This window comes from Artemia sp. Qi Xiang Cuo, chromosome 12 (genome assembly GCF_049724085.1).
Source record: "Artemia sp. Qi Xiang Cuo chromosome 12, ASM4972408v1, whole genome shotgun sequence".
NCBI lineage: Eukaryota > Metazoa > Arthropoda > Branchiopoda > Anostraca > Artemiidae > Artemia > Artemia sp. Qi Xiang Cuo.
This window is the reverse complement of record NC_142805.1, coordinates 6,001,289-6,017,639: the sequence shown is the minus strand read 5'-3', so window position 1 is coordinate 6,017,639 and position 16,351 is coordinate 6,001,289. Positions and strand designations below refer to the sequence as shown.

Here is a 16,351-nt window from a genome sequence, read left to right as displayed (position 1 = left end):
ATCTTGTAGCAAATAGAATAGTACCTTTTTTTATATCTTCTTCTTGTCTTTTCCACTTTCTTCCTTCCTTGTGTTTTGAGTTGCTTGGTATGAATGTGGTTTTAATAAGCTGAGAGTGATAACCTTGCTTGCCCTTCCAAGCTTATTACCTTTCTTGGCAGGCAAAAGGCAAATAGTATTTGTGTTCTTTTTTAATAAATGCATATCTCATATCATTCAATTTGCCTCTTTAGGCAGAATTCAGTGATTTATCTAACTCATAAGGTAACTTTTCATGTATATAGACATTTTTACTTCTGGATGGATGTGATACAAACAATAACTTAACTTTCTTGTTTCTTTTTTTCTAATTAGCTATAAAGGTATAATAAACTTAACATTTTCAATTTTCTTTTATAGACAAGCTGGGGGTTACCATGTTGAATTTAACTGGAAGCTAATCAACTATACTCAAATAGAATATCTATGGCTCCTCTTGACATCCTTCAATGAAACTTTTAGGTATTATATTCTGGCCTAGAATATTCATTTATATTCATTATACATATACATATATTTATATTCATATATACAGAATATTCATTTATATTATTACTTGTTGTATGTTTTGCTATGATTGTTTATTTAATTTCTGTTCGTTTTGGGTTTCATTTATTCTTTAATAGTAATTTCTGGTCGTTTTGAGTTTGAATTTTAAAAGGTATTTGTATCTGCTGAGCTTAAGTTTTAAATGGCCTTTACTTTTCTTTGAAAAACTTATTTTTCGGAAAGTTTTTTTTTTTAATTAATAGCAATAAATATGCTGTGTTGGTGGAGGGTGGGGTCACAGCTGTTGCTTTTGACTCTTTGAGATGGTTCCAGAATTCTCAATTTCCTGACAAATGAGGATCCTCTAGATCTTCCATAGCTACCCCTTCCATCCAAAGATGATTGGTGGAAAAAAAAATCACAGGCATGTGGCATTTGTTTAAGCAGCACCAGTTTGCTGGTTTTTAAAAAAGAGGAAAAGCTTTCTGTAGTTTTTCTTTTATCCAAAAATATAATTCTAAACCCTCACACAAAATATTTTTTTTAAATGAAAAAAAAATTTTTAGAACATTCTAATAGTATCATAGTTTTTATTATCTATGCCAGTTCTTGGTCTTTCTCTCTTTTTTTGTTTTTGTCAACTTTTTCATTTTTGTTTGTTAATATTACTAGTTTTAGTGATTTTTAAGATATTAACTTGTTTTGATGTGACTTTTTCTCAAAACAATAGACCAGTCTTATTGCATGAATTTTCAATTGGCATAATATTCAGGGGATAATTATTCATTGTTGCTGTTCTGTATTAATATTGTTTGTTTTTTTTGCCAGTTTCATATCAATTTTGGTTTCAAAACATTTTAGGTTTTTGATGTCAAATTCCTTTTCTATTCGTCTCATTGGCATATCTGGTATTATGATTAACATTAATATGAAATAAATGTCTATCATCCATTCCCACAGATTTTTTTTTGTCAAAAGATTTTCTCAGCTTTCATTTATTTGGGTGGGGGGGGATAATTGTTGCAAAAAAAGCTAAACCTTCTATATCAAAACGACTTTTATAAAACTTATTTAAATCAGTTGGTTAGGTAGTAAATTCATTTGTTCAGTTACATAAATCAATAAGAAAATTTTGGGTTGTAAATTTTTTGTTTGGAGAGTTTTAGCTCATGTTGTAAATGGGGAGGGGTTTGCCCTTTCTCTAATAGATCTAACATTCTACAACATTGTTTTAGAAATATTAATGAGAATTAAACTATGCAAGTTATCTGATGCTTGTGTGCTGCCTAACTATTTTGAAATGATTTTTTTTAAATAAATCTTTTACTGCTCAAAAACAAAGATAAAATAGGGGCAAAAACCCAAAGACAAAGTGGGGCAAATACACAGCAGCTTAGCTCCAAATGTATAGTCTGTCGTTTTCCAACAGGGAAGGGCCTGCCTCCCTTCTAACCCCCACCTATGAATACATGCCAGTTTGAAGCCTTCAAGTTTTTGTGGTTTAGTCTGGCTTGGTTGTAAGGTGCCAACCTTTCACCAACTATTCTAAATCCAATCAAGTGACTTAAAAACACGTTGGTTCAGCAGGATCAGCTAGATAAATGAAATATTATAAAAAAAAGAAAATTTTTGTAAATACTAAGTACTAAATTCTAATATGAATTCTGTTCAAAAATTTTTCTTTCCCTTTGAACTTTTTCATTTGTAAGTTGTAAAATTTTCTAAGAACTTAATCCTCACAGTAGGTGCTATTGGCTTGAAAAAACAGCCAATATATTTACAATAAGAATATTTTTATTGCAATCAGTCACTATGAAAATGAGATTATCAATAAATTGGTCTTGAATATTGTAATTTCTATACTACTAATCACAGTTTATAGAATTAGCAGCATGACCATTCCCTATCTCACCCATTATAAAAACCCGGACCGAGGTGCGAGTGCTCCAGAGAACGTTTTTGCAGATATAAACATAAGCGGCATCATATCTTTTCACGGGTAGACAAGTCAGATTTCTCTTGGACGCGAAACTTGGATTCAACGTTGGAACACTAATTTTGAAGAAACTAATTTTAAATTAATTTATTCCAATACATACATGAAAATCGGTAATTAGTAGTGCAATGTTATTATTAGATGTTTTGAAGTCTCAAGTTGGTTTCAAAGGCACTTTGAGAAAGTTTCTGCCAAAATACGTGTTCCAGGGTAATTGGACCGCTGATGGCAGATCAAATGAGAGGAGCTGTTTGTACGCGCCGATATAAATATATATATATATATATATATATATATATATATATATATATATATATATATATATATATATATATATATATATATATATATATATATATATATATATATATATATAAAATTAGTTCAGATTTTTATAGGAATTACAAGTAGGTTTCGAAGTCTCGAGTTGGTTTCAAAGGCATTTTGAGAAAGTTTCTGCCAATATACGTGTTCCAGGGTAATTGGACCGCTGATGGCAGATCAAATGAGAGGAGCTGTTTGTACGCGCCGATATAAATATATATATATATATATATATATATATATATATATATATATATATATATATATATATATATATATATATATATATATATATATATATATATATATATATATATATATACACTACGAAAAAGAGTTTTTTTTTTAAAGTAAAGTAAAGGCCATATTAAACTTAAGATCAGTAGAAATAAAATTTTCTGAAAGTTCCCTAAGAATTTTACGAAAAACACTTCTTAACAGACTTTTGGTATTTTCTTAGATAGGGCTATTGTGGCAACTTTTACCACAGCAACCAATAATTAGAACCAAGTCCTAAAATTGGTCTCAATCAGGAACCCTTATCGCTATCTTAATTCACAAAGTGCAAAGATTTTCAAACAGAGGTGTTTATTGTTTAAAGTTCAGGAAAGGTCTGCCTATTTCATACGAAAACATTGATTGAAAACGAAAGTAGTCTTATCTAGAAAATAAATATCGTAGAAAATAAACATCACGACGTGAAAAAAAATGATAAACCATCCAGTGGCGGATCCAGAGGGGGTGGGGCGTGGGGTGCCCCCCTATAGTAGTCTAAAGTAGCGTAATTTACCTACTTAACGCAAGTTTGCATTAATTAAACTTGCTACTACCTTATGTTTATCGTATTAACCTTTTTTGCGCCCCCCCCCCCCTAAAAAAATCCTGGATCCGCCCCTGAAACCCTCACACCTTTTCCACCAGTTATTAGAAGAAGAAAAAATTCCTTATTTTCACAAATTTCATCAACCCCCCCGCCCCCTTTTTTATAAAATCCTACATAGGCCGATCAGTTGAGTCCACTTTATTTAAATAATATATTAAGTAATAAATTTTATATAAATTAAGTAATAACTGTGAGATGGGACATTTGCAATCCACTTGGCTGGCTCACCAAGTTTTTTTCTGCTTTCGCAATTACGAATAATGCACTTTGTAACCATTTTTCATTGATTGACGAAAAAACACTAACCCGCTAATGCAGAAATAAGTGGGAGGAGCTTTTTGTTCGCACCGAGAATGAAGACCAGAAATGATCTGCGATAAACTTACTGGATAATTCTATAAACTGTGCTTCTAATGCTCATGTCTTCCAACTGTTTTCTTGGTTTTGTGCTCCTTCATCTCCTTTTGAAGATATGATAGCATACGATTATTTACCATATAATTATGGTAAATTTCTTAGCCTTATATATAATTATGGCATACAGTACCATATAATAATTCATTAGATATTCAAATTCTAGAGATTTCTATCTTCCTGGTACTGTAAAGAAAGTCTGACTGTATTTAAATCAAATGGTAAACAATGGAAACACCCATGCTGTCAGACGTCACTGCTGTTAAGCAAGGTAATTGGTAATATTGGTGGTTTAACCAATTTGCTGTTTATTTTTGTTACCTTTTTTCAAATATTCAAGACTTTACCATACCGCACACATTTCTGTTACTTTCACTTGAAGAATAAATTAAACAAACTATAAAACCTAACTATTATTAATTTTTTTTAATACAATGATTTTTATTACATTTGTTCAATTTGATAAAGGGTTGCCATCAAATTAAGCGTTTAATCCTTTTTTTAAAACATTCATTTTAAAACATTTTGTTTTACTTTAACCTAAACTATGGTATGTTTATAAGTGAAAGAAATGTCAGAAGCAATTAAAAAATACATAAATTTTGAAAGTATGTCTAGCACCTTAGCCTTTGCCAAACTTTCCTATCTTCTCTTTATCAAGCTTGTATCTATCAATAGTCACCCCTTCCCCAAGCTCCCCCAGTCTTGAATCTAAAGTATTATGTTATGGTAGATGCCAACTGCACTCTTAATAAAGCATATGCTCCATTTTACTGTTAATTTTTCTCTATGGGGAGGAGGGGTTGAGGTTCAAACTCCCTCCTATGCAAGAATAGTTTGTTTTAGTTGAAAGACATTTTGTACTTCTGTCATAAAATTACTGCTTTTTCAAATAAAATAAACAATAAGGACAAACTCACTTCTTCCCACCTCCTGGGCTTTTAGTGCTTGGTTTTAGTTTAATAAAGGATTAGATCTTAGGAATTTGATTCCCCAACCTTTTCGCTATCTTTTCACAGCAATTTATGCTTTGTGGCTCAAAATGGGACAAACCATTACTTTATTGTGGCAAGGTCTCTTTTACTAGTTTAAAAACGGGACATTGAAAAAAGATTTTCTGTGGAAAGTTTTGCACAAAATGTACTTTAAAACTTATGTATACTTATTACTGAGGTTTGTTCTTTACATGATCGTAAGGTTTAGGTTCAACCATGAAATGTTAAAGAGGATATCAAACAGTTTGTGGTAAAAACTTCAAGTAATGAGTAATTTGGCCTAATAGTAACCGAAACTTAAAATACAGAATTTTGATAACAGTAGATACATCAAAAGAATCATGTTTTTATTGTGATTTCAAAAATGTAGGATTCATTCAGTTTAATTTTACCCAGCAAAAGCTATGGGCCTAAGGATATTCGCCTGATTTTTGAAAAAGGTGAAAAACATCCCCCAACAGTCTAGGAATATTGTTGAAAACTTTACCATCAGGTTCAGCATATCAGGGAACCACACTGTAGAGTTCTAAGATTAAAAGTCCTGGGACCGTTTTTAAGTGACTAAAATAATTAGAGAGTAACTAACCCCCTCACATGTCCTTTTTACCCAAAGTCATCCTATTAAAATTTTGATATACTGGTTTTTGAAAGGTCCAATGAAAGAGAAAAGGTCCAATGTTTTTGGACCTTTTTGAAAGAGTTGAAAGGTCCAATAACTCTGTCCTTGGGTATGACTCAGCCCTCCCACAACCCCTGATGGAAGGACTGCAAGTTATGAAATTTTTCCATTGTTGACAAATAGTATTTGCTATTTGGAAGTAGACAGAAATTTTCAGGGGAGGGATTTTCTGTGGATGGACTTTCCATGGGGAGAATTTCTCATTGGGATGGTAGTTTTATGGGGAGAACTTTCCAATGCAAATTTTACACTTGGAGAATTAGCCGGAATTCATATCCGAAATTTGTTTTTATTTGTCTTACGTTTTCGCTGGTAACCCCAATTTACATTTGTAGATGCTATGAGGAATTGTCCAAGGGAAACTTCAGCAGAGTTGGACTTCTCTGGAAGATCTTTGCGGGTGGGGGGATTTCCCATGTGAGAAATTCTTCATGGTAGAATTATCACCAGAAAAAATTATCCATGAGAAAAATTTTTGCTGTAGAAACTTTCTTTTGGGAGGGGGGGGGGGTTCTAAAAGGATCCGAAAAAAATTATAAATAAGAAAAACTAAGTCTTTTTCCAAAGGAAAGTATGCTAAGGAGTATTTTTAAGGTGGAATCATCCACAAAAAATATCCTGGGGGGAATTAACAGAAAGGATGGAATTGTCCGAGGGTCTTCCCCAGGGGGGGGGGATTTTACGCGGGAAGAGTGGGAGCTGGTTCTTCTGGTCCACGATAAATTATAAAAGGAACAAATTGTTGTACATAAGGTGGTTGCCCCCTCCTCAATACCCACTCTTTACGCTACAGTTAGACCTTTTGTCCCATTTCTCTTAGAATAATTCCTGTAACTCATGGTCTGTTTAATTAGAATCAAGGAACAAAGGCTTATAAATTGCCAAAAAAGGAAACTATCAACAACAAGATAGAATTTTTCAAAATTCTCTAATATTTGTTTTAATCTTTAAAAATCACTGTGCAGTTAAATTTGACAATAACTCATTCTCCTAAAATTTGAACAATGATCAAGCTTAAGTTTTAGCATGGTATTGGATACATGCTCTTGTCAAGCAATTAAATAAAAAAACAAGTTTTTTAAACTGAAAGTAAGGAGCGACATTAAAACTTATAACAAACAGAAATTAGTCCGTATATGAAAGGGACTGTCTCCACCTCAACGCCTCGCTCTTTGCGCTAAAGTTTTTTAGTGTTTTAGAAAATTAATTTGTGAGACAGTCAAACTTTAGCGTAAAGAGCGAGACGTTGAGCAGGGGACAGCCCCTTTCATATACGGAATAATTTCTGTTCGTTTTAAGTTTTAATGTCGCTCCTTACTTTCAGTTTAAAAAACTTGTTTTTTTTATTTAATTTCTGATCGTTTTTTAGTTAATGCAGTTTTTATTTGCATAAAAATTTTACTTTTCTTTTGCTAAATGGATGTCTTTACAAATTAACTTACGTAACTAACTTCTATATTCGTATATTTTTCTTCTGGCAAAAAATACAAAGTTGCAGATTTTTGCAGATATGAGCTTGAAACCTATGTTATAGGGTTTTCTGATACGCTGAATCTGACTCTGTGATTTTCATTAAAATTCTTTCACTTGTAGGGGATGTTTCCCCCTCTTTAAAAAATCGAGTAAATTTTCTCAGGCTCGTAGCCTTTGATGAGTAATACTAAACTTAATAAAATTTATATATTTAGGATCAGCATTATAAACACATTCTTTTGATACATTTATTGACATCAAATTTCCGTTTTTAAAAGTTTCGATTACTATTGAGCCGTATCGCTTGTTTTTTTATTGTTTTTTTATTACGTATATGTTATTACGTATATGAAGGGGTTCTCCCCTTAGTCAATACCACGCTCTTTACGTTAAAAGTTAAAAAAAATTTTTATTCACAAACCCCTGAATCACAAAGGCCGTTTAATTAGAATAGATAGCTCTTTTGAAAGCACTAAATAAAAACTGTAGCGTAAAGAGCGAGGTATTGACTTGGGGGAGAACCCCCTCACATACGTTATAATTTCTGTTCGTTTTAAATTCTAATATTCCTTCTTACATTTCAGTTGAAAAAACTTGTTTTTTTTTTATTTAATTTCTGATCGTTTTTTAAATAATGCTTGGAAATCCGGCGCCCCCTTCATAGAAATTTCCCTTACCCCAAAGAAACATCCTCCACGGAAATATTCTCAAGAGTAACTCCCTCCTCTAGCCCCCCTCCAGAAAAAATCCTTCCTGAAAATGGTTGTATACTTCCCAATAACCAATAAATAATGCTGGCAAGTCCGGCGCCCCCTTCATGGCAATTTCCCTTCCCCCATTAAAACTTCCTTCATGAACAGATCCTCCAACATAACCACCGACCCACCCTTCCCACCCCCTACCCGAAAAAAAAACACCTGAAAACTTCTGTATACTTCTCAATAACCAATACTATATGTTAACATTGGGTAAAGTTCATAACTTTTAGCCCTCCCTCTGGGAACTTCGGGGGATTAAGTCATACTAAAAGACATATTTATCATATTTTTGACCGTGCTGAACAAAATGGCTTTCTCAAAATTTTGATCGGGTGACTTTGGGAAAAAATAAGCGTGGGGGGGGGGCCTAGTTGCCCTCCATTTTTTTTGGTCACTTAAAAAGGGAACTAGAACTTTTAATTTCCGTTCCATTGAGCCCTCCCACGATATAGGACCACTAGGACCACTGGGTCGATACGATCACCCCTGGGAAAAAAAAAAAAAAAAAAAAATAAACACGCATCCGTGATGTTTATTTTCGCAAAAAATTTAAAAGTCCAAATTTTGTCAGATAGGAGCTTTCAATCTCGACAGTAGGGTTCTCTGATACGCTTAAGGTTCTATAACTTTTAGTGGGTCTTTCCCTCTTTTTTTTAAAATCAGCCAAATTTTCTCAGGCGCGTAACTTTTTATGGGTAGCACTAAACTTGATGAAAATTATATATTTGAAATCAGCATTGAAATCTGATTCTTTTGATATATCTATTGGTATCAAAAACCCGTTTTCTAGAGTTTCGGTTACCATTGAGCCGGGTCGCTCCTTACTTACAGTTCGTTACCACGAACTGTTTGATACTTAACGGTAAAAGTAAACAGTCTTGAACAAAAGAATTCAGCAACATAGGGCTGAATTCAAAGTTTTCATTGTCCATTTCAGCACCCCGGTAATGTTAGATTGCCCTGTTAGTGGTGGGAAAGAAACAGAAGACTCGTCAGGGTCGGCTCAGAAGACTCTTGGTGGTTGGCTGGTTGATAGCAAAGTATAATCACCTACGGAACAAGTACTGACAAAACTCTCCAAAAGTGACCCCGCGTACCTCAGCACCTCTAGACGCAAAATGTTGTACTACTTAATCACTCCGAGCCAAAGTACTTTGCTCCGGCCAATAATTATGCTAGAGCGTGATTTAGGCGACAAGTGACCGGGATGAATTGTGTAACTACGGTTTTTAGTTGCCAGGTTCGCATTGGTATACAAAGGGTCACTTTTTGTGTGTGAAGAGGATAGGTTTTGTCAGTACTTGTTCTGTAGGTGATTATACTTTGGTTGCTAGGCACCTATTGCTTCAACCTTGATGAAGAAAGTTTTTGACTCAACCCATGACTATTGGCTCTTATTCTTGTTACTACTATTGTTTGTTTTCCAAACTCTTTGCTGAGATGATCAATTCACCTTTACTCATATATGAAAACCCATATTAAAATTGTGTGGCATTCTAAAAGTTTTATGACTAACCGAATTATTTTGTTGTGAGTGTTTTTATTTTATTTTTGCTCCAACTTTTTTAGAAGCCGAAGACACATCTTTGCATAATTTTGGAAGTTTAAATCCTGTGCTATTAATGGAAAGCAAAGTAAACTTTATTGCCGTTTCTCCTGGCATCTCTGGCGATTGTCAAAATAATGTTGACTATCTTAAACTGGAGTTGAACATTGACGGGGACAAAGGTAGGCTTCAGATATCCTTATCTTCTGTATTTAATGCTTGTCAAAAATCAGAAATTGTATCTTAAACTTCCTTTGAAATTTTGACAGGGCTTGAAAGATTGGTGTTTATTGCATCTGAATGGTCGGATTGTAATTGAAAAAAAAATATTTAGTAAATAATATTCGCTGATGGTTTTTATTATTAAGACATAAAATATTGTAACCCAATTAAACTCCTGAATTAAATGACAAACTATTTTATTTCCAAGTTTTTTCTCTGTTTTGGAATTTGTATGAACCCTTTTATAATTTTTTATATATGACACATTTTCTTTTGTTTCTTGCGCAAAGCTCTTATGCATTTTTTTTAACTATATGCAGTAGAAATAATTTTTCTTAATAATATGCTAGTCTACAAGTCTGTAGTTTAATCATTTGCTTCAAAAACACTTAATTTCACTTTAAAATTCCGTAGTTGAATCATTTGCTTCAAAAACCACTTCAAATCATTTGCTTCACTTTAAGCAAAACTGCCACCAAAGAAGTGAATTATTTATATAGGGTTCAAGCCGCGAAGTTGATTATGGGGTTCAAGCCGTGAAGTTTCTTCAGCTTAGCGTGGAAGATTTGTGCTTATTGCATCTGAATGGTCGGATTGCATTAAAAAAATATTTAGTAAATAATAATATCAGATGATTTTGATTATTAAGACATAAAATGTTGTATCCTAATTAAACTCCTGAATTAAATGACAAACTTAATTTTATTTCGAAGTTCCTTCTTGCTTTTGGAATTCATTAGAAATCTTATAATTTGTTATAAAACACTATCATTTTCCTATGTTTCTATATACATTTTCCATTGTTTCTAGCACAAAGCTTGAACTATATATTTTTTTTTGTTTTAGTTTTTTTAAACTATACACAATAGAAATAATTTGCTTTAATAATATGCCAGTGTAAACTGTCGTTTAATCATTTACTTACAATAAACACTTATTTTCACTTCAGGCAAAACTGCCAACAAAGAAGTGAATAATTTATATGGGGTTCAAGTCGCAATGTTGATTTTAGAATTAAATAGAAACGGCGCCTTTCAGTAAATATTGTCTTTTAAAGAATTGAAAGTAGAGTGCGCCAAAAGAGGTTGCATCTGCGACTTCGACTTTTATTGCGACTTTTATTTGATTTTTTTAAATGATTCTTTTGAAAGACAGAAATGGAAATTGTTTATATTTAAAAATGTAATAATGTTTGCATATTGCATCATGACTATTTTATAGTAAATATGTTACTGGTGAATGCACTTCTGTGAGACTTGATTCGTATTTTATTTTTCTGGCAACTGGAATAGCCTGTTATCAGCTTTTAATTGCCGGAAACCCCTTTATTTCTCACAATAATTTTTTTTCATACATTTGTGATGGTTTCAAAAGAGAGGAAGTCACACCACACCTACCATATGCTACCTAAAATGTATTCCTAAAATATAAAATGTAAAATAGTGGCATTCTAAATGCTTTCTGACTATCCAACTCGTTTTGTTGTGAGGATTTCTATTTGACTTTTCTATTTTCTAATTTTTGTAGAAGCTGAGGACACATCTTCAAATGATGATGAAAATAATTTTGGAAGTTTACTTCTTATTTTATTAATGGAAAATTAAGTAAATTTTATTGCTGTTTCTCCTGGTAGGTCTGGCGATTTTCAATATAATCCTGACTATCTTAAACTGGAGTCGAACATTGACGGGGATAAAAGCAGGCTTCAGATATCCTTATATTCTATATTTAATGTATGTCCAAAATGAGAAGTTATATCTTAAAGTTCCATTAAACTTTTGGCAGAGCGCTAAAGCGTTTTTGGCCTTATGCAGCCTTTTGATTTGAAAGACTAGGTATGAAAATTTTTGAATTTAGGATTATAATAATGTTTGTATTTTGTATATTTTATAGTTGTTATGTTATAGGTGGATATGGTTCTGTTATACTTGAATCGTATTTTTTTCTTCTTGCAACTAGGATAGTATATGTTATAATCTCCAGAAACGCCTTTATTTCTCACCATAAAAATTTATTTCCAACATTTGTAATGGTACCAAGAGAGCGGAAGTCACACCTTACCTATCATTTGCTACCTAATTGTCTACCTTCCAGATATTTGAAAATTATGCTAGGACATTTGTAAAGTATAAAATAAACGTTTCTTTGGATGTTTTGACCAAATAGAGCATGATCATAAATCAGTGACTTGTTCTCAATATACATCCTTAATTCATTTTAACACCCTTGACAAACTCTTCGGATGTAGTCTCAAGTTATTTAAAACGTTTCATTGTAATACAATAACATAAAAATTACAGAGATAAATATCATTCACCTATTTGAAGAAACTACAGTATAGTACATAGATTTTTTTTGAAACAGCAATGTTTTTTAAGACAAATCAACACTCAAGTAAATTGGCTTACAACCAACATTCTGAAATACTAAATAGATTCTGAAATTACTGAATAAATTCTGAAATTACTGAATAAATAATTCAAACCGTTATTAGAATAATGGCTCAAATTGTTATTCTTAATTTAAGTACCGAGTTGAGAGTCTAGGAATCTCATAAAAACTTTGTATGGGTAAAAACGTTAAAAGCTGAGTTCTGTACCAAATAAAAAAGGGCTAAAAATATAAGGCTTGGTGATTTATTTTGAGCTAATTTCATACTATTTTAGTTCTCCCTGTTACAACGTCTTCTGATAACGATATGAGCAAACAAGGATGTGTATTACCTAGTATTCCAGGTTTGACAGAAATATGGCTAAAAAATGAAATGGATTTGAATTGTCAAAATGAGATGCCAAGTCACACTTATGAATTTGCTGAAAATGATGTGGCAAAACAGGAGGTTTCTCGTACTGGAAAAAAACCTTTTGAATGTGATATATGTAAGAAAAAACTTATAACAAGTGCTAGTTTATCTCATCATAAAAAACTCATACTATAGAAAAACCCTTTGAATGTGATATATGTGAGAAAACATTCCGAGAAAAAGCCAACCTATTTGCTCATCAAAGAACTCATACGGGGGAAAAACCTTTTGCGTGTGATGTATGTAAGAAATGTTTTTCGTCAACTTCAGGTTTATGTCATCATCAGAGAGATCATACTGAGGATAAACCTTTCATATGCGATGTATGTAACAAATGTTTTATCTCAAATTCAAATTTATCTCGTCATCAAAGAACTCATACTGGAGAAAAACCATTTGAATGTGATATTTGTAAGAAATGTTTTACTTCAAGTTCCCATTTATCTATTCATCGAAGAACTCATACTGGAGAAAAACCTTTTAGATGTGATATTTGTAAGAAATGTTTTACTTCAAGTTCCCATTTATCTTATCATCAAACAACTCATACTGGAGAAAAACCTTTCGAATGTGATACATGTAAGAAACGTTTTACTCTAAGTACCTGTTTGTCTCGTCATCAAAGAACTCATACTGGAGAAAAACCATTTGAATGTGATATTTGTAAGAAATGTTTTACTTTAAGTTTCCATTTATCTATTCATCGAAGAACTCATACTGGAGAAAAACCTTTTAGATGTGATATTTGTAAGAAATGTTTTTCAAACAGTTCCAATTTATCTTATCATCAAACAACTCATACTGGAGAAAAACCATTCGAATGTGACAAATGTAATAAACGGTTTACTGCAAGTACCAGTTTGTCTCGTCATCAAAGAATTCATACCGGAGAAAAACCTTTTGAATGTTATATATGTGAGAAAACATTCTACCGAAAAGCTGACCTACTTATTCATCAAAGAAATCATAGTGGAGAAAAACCATTCAAATGTGGTATATGTAAGAAAGGTTATGTTTCAAGTTCTGGGCTATCTCATCATCTAAAAAGTCATACTGAGTGAAAAGCCTTTGTATGAGTCAGTGTGTAAGAGTGTTATATGTTTATTAAAAGCTTCATGTTAAAATTTATCAAAGATTTTTTGCTAAGAGAAAATCTCCTGTTGTATGTAATTTTGTGTTCACAGGGAACCTTTTGACATCAACTGTTTCTTCAAAAGCACATTGGATATATTTTCAACATATCATATTTTAATTATATATGAAAACACATCTTATTTTTATTAATACGGTTTAGTGTGCTGAAGAAACTTAAGTTTGTCTTAATGGTCTTATTTTTGCTGATTGACGAAAGCATGCCATGACTTAATAAAATTTTGATGTTTGATAATCTACAGTATGCACTCATGAGCAAATACATTAAGAACAGGGGTGTCCAAGGACAATCCGAAATTTGACAAATTTCTCTTGAAAAAACGTTATTCACATTGCCATGGGGTCTGTAGAAGAGAATTTCATAAGTGTTGATTTGTTCAAATTATTGCACAGTCTGTTTAGTGTCTTGCTCCTGGCTATAGTGAGAGTCAAATATAGATACTACATGTAGTGTTTGATAATTTATGTGATCTCCACCCTAAAGCTTGATAGGTCTATAATTAGTAGTTCGTTTTTAATAATAACCTAACATTTTCTTATATGCCGAACAATACCATAGAAAGCAATGTTCTAAAACCCACATCACAGTATTATAACTTTAGTAACTATCATCTCTTCACTTTTGAAAAACAGTATTGCAGAAAAAAAAACACAATCTTAAATTATGCTTCTTTTTTTTTCAATATATTTACTAGCCTGAAAGATTATTCTTTTTGAACTTGTTTTCTCTAGTTCTCCCTTTGCTGATATTATGCTCCCAAATATTCGTATCTTTTCTGTTCTTTCACAATGTAAGAGAGGCTTTGAGCACTAATTCATTAAGTCCCAATTAAATATGTTTTGGAAGTTTTGTTTCATATTAAAACTGTAATGGAGATACATAATTCAGGAGAGGAAGTGTGGTTGAACTAATGGGAACATAGAGTGATTATTTAACTAACATTAAGCATTGAAACTAAAAAGCTGCTTCAACACTGCCAACAAAGACACCAGTATAATGTTCTTAACAACGATGTAAGGTGACAATTGATTCTGAGAAGCTCAAGGAATGCGTGATTCTTTCAAATTTTAACTTTTATTTTATTTTTTTTGACCAGAGTTATTTTTCACTTCTTTTCGATAATTAACATCTGCTACAATTATAACGTTTTAAATCCACTAAGAGGACTTGATTATATATATAAAAAAATAGGGGGCAAGTGCTTTATTTCCTCCTTTATTTTCAGGTTAAACTTATAATGTCTGATTAAATTGAATTATATCTGAAGTTAAATGTTATAATTAATGTTTTGCTAATTTTTGTAGTTCTACAGAAGGCATTATCAAAGGTTGTTCTAGGTCAACCATCCATGTTAATTAAAATAGATCATAATAATATGATAAGGCTTCCCAAGTTTTAAAAATTAGATTGATCTTATTTTGGTGACTGGATATACCTTGTGGTTATACCTCGGTTCCTTGCCTTAAATTAAAACTAAAGGTTCAATTGGCATTCATCGTTCCATGAAAGTTTAAATTCAATCTCCCTAGTAGTTCATGAGAAATGGCAGATGTACATAAAGTCTTTCAATATGCTCAGCTACGTGTGTTGTTTCTAGGCGTTATCAAAAATTTGCAAATTTATGATGTTCTTGCGTAGTTAAAGATCCCTAATAGCTCATAGCTGATAAAACATCACCCATTTTTTCTGCTATTAAGCAAACAGCAACAACTATGGTCACTTGAAAGCAAAGAGCAGATTTAAATCTTAAAACAAGCATAATTTATACAAGCATAAACAAGCAAATAGTCTCATCCCTCCCCCTGTTGAATAAAATTTTGAGGATTGTTATATGACTAGAAATTGAAAGTTTTAGTCCCTTTTTAAAAGTCAAAAGGGATTGGAGAGTAACCAGTCCCTCTTCTTGAGTCAAAATCTTGTCAGATATTATAAGAATTCTCTTTGGTATTATGAAGATTTTACATGGTATTATCAAAATCTTACCTGATATTAACAAAATATTTTCTGTTACCATCAAAACATATCTGATATTATCAAATCTAGCATGGTACCATTAAAATCGTGTCTTGTATTATGAAGATCCTCCCTATTATTGCTAAAACCTTGCGTGGTATTATCAAATCTTGTCTTGTATTATCAAGCAGCTTGTGTTGCATTATCAAAATCGTGCATCATTTCCCAAATTCTTGTCAAGTAATATCAAAATCTTGTCAGATATTATTAGAATCATCTCTGGTATTAGCAAAACTTCGCATGGTACTATCAAATCTTGCAAATAAAAAAAAATCATGCATGATATTATTAAAGGCTTTCCTGATATTAACAAATATTTGCTGGTAGTAGCAAAAATTACCTGATATTATCAAATCCAGCATGATGCTGTCAAGATCTTGTCAGGTATTATCAAAATTTTACCAAGTATCACTAAAATCTTGCGTGGTTCTATCAAAATCTTGTCTGATAATATCAAACATTTTGACGTGCATTATCAAATTCTTGCCTGGTATTACCAAATCTTATCTGGTATTATCAAAATCTTAAATGATACCATTAAAAACTTTCATGGTAAATATAAAA

General features: G+C 32.0%; 1 pseudogene across 1 annotated transcript; it reads left to right on the top strand.

The window, feature by feature from the left end:
• Nucleotides 1-394: 394 nt before the first annotated feature.
• LOC148945699 (uncharacterized) lies at nt 395-14,491 on the top strand (annotated as a pseudogene). The gene is made up of 3 exons (XR_016142545.1): nt 395-501; nt 9,620-9,778; nt 12,485-14,491. The product of XR_016142545.1 is annotated as an uncharacterized LOC148945699 (transcript).
• The last annotated feature ends 1,860 nt before the right edge of the window (nt 14,492-16,351 follow it).